Source organism: Nannospalax galili, unplaced genomic scaffold (genome assembly GCF_000622305.1).
Source record: "Nannospalax galili isolate Female #2095 unplaced genomic scaffold, S.galili_v1.0 scaffold406, whole genome shotgun sequence".
NCBI lineage: Eukaryota > Metazoa > Chordata > Mammalia > Rodentia > Spalacidae > Nannospalax > Nannospalax galili.
The window spans coordinates 7940632-7946631 of NW_008357033.1; the positions used below are offsets into that span (position 1 = coordinate 7940632).

General features: G+C 49.3%; 1 protein-coding gene across 2 annotated transcripts in view; it reads right to left on the reverse strand.

The window, feature by feature from the left end:
- Positions 1-6000, reverse strand: part of Fgd5 (FYVE, RhoGEF and PH domain containing 5) — a 95251-nt gene that overhangs the window by 78140 nt on the left and 11111 nt on the right. The window lies entirely within an intron of this gene.

A 6000-nucleotide genomic window follows, 5' to 3' on the forward strand; every position in this document is an offset into this window, starting at 1 on the left:
GGAGGCCAGGCCGCCACTCCCACCCACGTTTGCTCAGGCTACAAGTTACCTTTGTTTACGAGGATATGGACCGCTGGGGTTGGCTGGAGCCCTGACTGTAGAAGTGAGAGATAAAATCCAGCTTCATGTAAAATACTATCTTTACTGTGGTGCAAGGACACTGGGGTGCATGGTGGCTAGGTGGGGCATGGAGGGGCCTTGCTGGATTCTGTGCTGGACTTCAGAGTTCAGGTGCTGTCCTTGGTCTGCCTGTATGTGGGCTCACCTCCCCATACCCTTTAACTTTCATGTTAAATACTTGAGCTCTTATGATTCCTTGCCGAGTCTTTTATTGGAAACCAACTCAAGCCTCATTTATCCAGGACCCGACAGATTGTCAAAGATATGTAAGAGATCTGAAAGAAGAATGCTGGAAAGAGCTGCAGGGTGCTGGAGTTGATTGATCCTGGAGTATGAGGGGGTTGTGTACATCCCAAAGACAGAATCCTACTCCTCCCCTTCCTACACACTGGCGAGCTTGGTCTCTGTCATCTTGTGAAGGGAAGCCAGGTCACAACAGCTCCTGAATTAACCTCCCTGTTCTCTCTTTCCTCTAGGCTCCACCTGCTAGCAAAGTGCTGATGCCATGCACGAGCCCCACCAAAACCTTCCTGTGCCCAGTGGTACCCACTGTCATTGAACCTGTACATGAGGTAACCTCAGATGACCCACCCATTTGCCAGCCTACCTTTAGAGCCATGTACCAGACCCCCCACCCCAGGCCCTGCTTACCCCTGGACCGCCTGACTCCATCACTATCCTGCTCCTACACTAAGAGCCACCTGATGGCTCCCCAGGTACAGGCTGCTCCTCTAGGACCTGACACACTGTGAGGTAAGATTTCTCCTGGATTCCCCTAGCTCTGTGTGCCCCTCTGCCAGCTAGATCACAGGCTCTTACACTACAACCTGAACAGAGCTGAAGAGAGGCACGTTTAGCCCATGTTCATAGCAGAGTGACCCTACTGAGCCCGTGCAGTATCCTACAGGAACTGGACATTAAGAGACTGTGTCTGAGTTTGGCTCTTAAGCCCTACAACCAACCTCCTTTGTGTATTTGCCATCTCTACATCTGAGTTGGCTGTTTTCCAGACAGAGACCCTGAGGTTGCTTCTGAGCAGAAATCAGGTTGTTTTCACTGGCGTTGGGCATTTCTTGCACATTCTCACATCTGTCTCCGCTCTCCATATGTGGAAATGCCACTGTTCCTGCTCTGTTCCTTCAAGTTCCCTCTTTTCCATGAAGGCTTCCCATCCTGCACCTTGGGCTATGCACATATTTTATGTCCCCCTGCAGTGACTTAGGTCCAAGTCATTTTCCCAGTCCAGTCTATAAGAACACAGAAGCCCCTGGTCACCCCTCTCTTCCTGCATAGCACTCAGCAGGAAGCTTTGCACAGAACCCCTCACTTCCCATGTGGGCAACATCAGTTAACCCAGTCAGTCCCTCTCTCTGTCTATTCCAAGCCTCCTTGGCCATATTGGGCACAATGAGGTCCTGCTGTGTACTGGAGCATGAATGGAGCTCACTGCTACACAGGGAGGTAGGGGCGCATGGAGACTTGCCCCTCAGAACTCCCATGGCTCTCTCTACAGGCACAAGCACACAAGCTCTGCTCATGGGTGGTGTCATCTGAAACTCCCCTAATGAGCAGAATGATCCTCTGCAGACGGCAGGCCCCAAACTCTGAGCTCCTGATTGTCCCTCGAGTACAGGTGGTCACCAGGGGCCAAGGAGCAAGGAAGGACAACTGAGCACAACCTCAGTGTTGTCTATGGATGAGTTGCTGGTGGAGCTAAAAGCCCTCAGGCCATCAGACAGGAAAACATGCTCCCCTTCCCTGGAACCCTCCAGACCACCAAGCACAGCTAGCATTGGGGGTGGGGCAATACCAGTGTGTGGCACTTTCACTACAGAAAACAAGTGGTAATGGAAACAGTCCAGGATGAAGAGTCGGGCAGACCTGAGTTTCAATCCTGGTTTGGCCACTTACTTGCTGTGGGACAGAGGATACTCAGTGTTATTCCAGTAGGCCTCAGTTTTCTTAGAAAGCTGAGAATGGAAATTTCTGTCTAGCTACATGGTGTAAGACACAGCCCAGCTGTGGCCATAGCTGTGGTGACGGGCACTGGTCTGAGTGTAGTACAGAATCATGACCCCTGGTCTTAGCCTTGGTGTCAGAAGCAGAGCTGTGTGGGACTCCAGATTAGTATCACCAGCCTGTTGCCTACAGTCCTGGGCCGTCCCCAGGGTGTCAGAGCAAAGTTCTTGAATCTAAGACCTTCTGATGAGGCCCTGAGCATAAAACAGAAGTGCAGAAGAGCAATGTCTGTGTGAGAGCAAGGGAGCCCCCACCCCCTCACCCTCCCACTCTCAACCCCACCCCCACCCCTATGTGACGGACCTAGTTACTCCCTGCAAGATGCCGCATCTCTGGAATCAAGTTCAAATCTTGCATGTATAAGAGTTGACCTCACATCACTGAGTAATGGCAGATACTTGTTAACCACTTTACCATGCCCAGGTACAGACTCAACATTATGAGGCAGGTGTAGTTGTTTCTTTACAGACACTCAGCAAAACTGCTAAACCTGGCAGCTTGGCTGTGAAGTGTATACACTTAGCCTTAGCTCTCAGATGCCTGAGTGATCAGGTCAAAGTGCCCTCAACAGTGCATGAACAGATGGTCAAGGACAGCCAGCATCGCAGTGAGGGAGTAGCAGGAACTAGGGAATGGGTACCAGAATAGTCACTGTCAAATTCGTGAGTTGAATATTTTTCTAATGAACACTGGGAAAAAGTGGCACAAGGGTGAAGGAAGTTGATTCATCACACAAGAAGCAAAACGACCTGGTAGGAACTGAAATCAGATTATTTAGGACAAGGTACTGTGCCTCTCATGCTTGGTCAGAATGGCCTTTAGTTGGTGTGTGAAGCACTTGACACAGGGATGCTTAAACTCTACACTTAGATAGCTGTTTCTCTGAAAGACTCAAAGTACCACATCACCAGTGAAACACAAATGAGCACCAAGTATGTGAGCCATAGAGTGGGTCCTGTGGTAAAGACAGACCAAGTCCCCAGCTGAGAATCTTGACCGGTGGAGGCCACATAGGATCCTACTTGGAAAGAGGGTACTGGACCACCCTCTGATGCTTGCTTGTTAGCATAAGGATCTGTTTAGGATAAAGTATGTTTGGGACACATTTTAAATGAGAAAATGGCAGAATCTCTCTCCTTTTGTCTACCACAGGGGAAATGCAGATGCAAGCTAGCACCTACACCTCATGAAGGAGGGTTTGTATCACTGTCCCTGTCCTAATGCTGCTTCTGTGCTTATAAGCCCTGGAACCAACTACAGACAGGATACTTCGTCACCTGCGGGGTTGTGCTCAGCCAGTTTTGGGTCTGAATTCTGCAATCAGTTCCTAATCTTGGAGGAACATACTTTCAGAGGAAAGCAGCCTTGGTCCTAAGTGACCCACCTCTCAGGACCCTCCTATGTCCTCTGACTATGGTAAGCAGAGTAAGTGGCCAGGATGAGCCTCCCTGATTCAGAAACCAGGCTTGGGGCTCACAGCCCAGCATGTAATCACCCCAAGCCAGGCTGTTCCCAACTTAATTTTCTTTGTATCTTAGTTTAACCAGTATCTTCAAACTGGGGCTGGCCTTTTCTTAGGCCCACAGCTCATTCTGGGGCCTTGGGTAGGATCCAGGCCCCCAGATGCTCTGTCCTGCCTCTTTCCCAGATGTTGACATTGATTTTGGCTTCAGATCCTCACTCTAAAGAAGGTGGGGGCAGGAGGAGGTGCAGGAAGGAAGAGCCTCTGCAATCAGAAGCACCTGCACCCCTTCTATGCACTCAAAGGGCCCATTCAGGTAAAGCCTCACAGCCATCCAATGGCCCATTGCCCTGCCCTGGCCTGAGGTGCTGGGAGCAGCGGTTTGCATCTGTCCCATACAGGAAGTTGAAGAAAAATTCATTCTTTGACTGGCGTCCACCATTCAGGAGAGTTGCCAAGCCAAGTCCCGTGTGGGACAGCATCAGGGGCTGGAGTGAGTACTTCTGCAGCTCAGTCTGGTGGTTTGGGACACTCTGTCCAGGCCCTGGCTGCAGCCTCAGCTGTAACTAACAAGCAAAGCACCCAGCACAGCACCTGGTATACAGTACACAGTCAAGGTGCAGGACTGTTAGCATTGTCTTGGATATTTTATTCCCTGTTGTGCTAGTTTGAATGAATGTACCTTCCTCCTACATTTGGGGAGGGAAGAGTACAGAACTAGGTGACGGTCTTTGTATATGACCATGGGCCTGCGTACTTCATAACCCCAAGGGGTACCATATACACTCACTAAGGGGGGAGGAAGCTACCCGTGGGATTGTACAGTGTGCAGCCTGTACAGCCCAACCTGGTGCCTCTTAGCATAATTTAAGGAAAATTCTTAAATCAAGAGTCAAGAAGTTCAAGTCCTAACATGAACCCCTCTATCCCACAACTCGTGAGACCTTAGGCAAGTCCATTTCCCTCTCTGACCCTCAGTTTTCTATAACAACAGTCAATAATGTCTGACGTTCCCTTCAGCAATAAAATCATGATTCCACAGAAGCAGATTTTGATCTTTGAAAAGCTGTTACTCCAAAGACTGGACCAGCCCTCTCACCTCCCATGAGGGAGGAGGCACTGTGAGCAGGGGAGGGATGTAAAAGGGGGTGGGGCAGCTCTTCCTTAATACTCAGAGATCCCAGCACTGCATGCATGAGGGATCAGGGAAGTGGTGAGCTTCCTGTGGTTGGGTGATAACTAGTTAGAGCAGGCAGTTTAGCCACTTGCCCTCCAAGGTTGCCCAGCCTGGAGATTTTGTTTCAAACTTGGTCTTGGTTTCACCAAGGTCAAGAGGCACAGGGCAGGACTAGGTGTCCTTGCAGTGTGATAATTACTAATGAAATGAACCTGTTCAGTGTCTCTGCTCCTCCCATTCTCCATAACTCTCCACATTAAACTCAGCCTCACCAGTGCTAGAGTCTACTTCTGCTCTGGAAAACAAACCTCTCCATCCTAGAAGGTCAGGAGAAGCCATGAGTCTCTGTCTAATTGCCCCTGAGGCTCCAGGGGCATTCCTGACAGCAATCAACAGGCATGGTTTAAGTCCCATACAGAAGGAGAAGGAAGCCCAAGGCCCCTTTATCAAACTGTAACCATGGTGCACTGTTGTTGACTCTACTCTGTTTAGGGTCCCTAGAGTGATGCAAGTGGTTAAGGTGAAGTATGTCATGTCTAGGCTGCACCCAGGGTACAAAAGGAGCAGCCAGACCCAGCAAGCACTGCCTGGGATTCTAAGAGGGGCTTTCAGCAGGAGGTTGGGGGTGGGAGTCAGATAACCCCACTATTGTTCAGTAACTGGAATGTTCTACTCCCACTTTCAAAGTGATGTTTTTTTTTTAAAAAAAAAAAAAACTGGCTTAGATGTACCTCTTAAAAGACTTCCATTCAGAAATTTCGCTCAAGGCATTGTGAGCTCTTTAAACAATTCAAATAAATTGTCTTTTCCAGTTCCCCAATGAATGTAATGTATATTTACACAATAAAGAGGTATCAATCTCCATTTAGGGTATTTTCCTGATGGTGAAAGATAGTTTGGCAAGATTCCAGAACCTTCTCTCTTGGTTGTTTTCCCAGAGAGGGGTAGCAAAACCATTGCCCTAAGACACGAGAACCGTCCCCCAATAGTCAGCATTGTATATCACAGTTTCACAGAAAATCTACTCTGATTGCAGACATTCTGTCCTGAGGCACATGCACCCCACTTCTCATGTAAAGTAACTGAGGTTCAGAGAGGTAGAACCACTCACTCCAAGTCACACAGCTAGAAAAAAACAGAGTCTGAGCCTAAAAAGCAAGCACATTCTATCCCCTGTGCCTCAGTTGCCTCAGACGCTAGACTCCCCCCCCCCCCCCCCCCC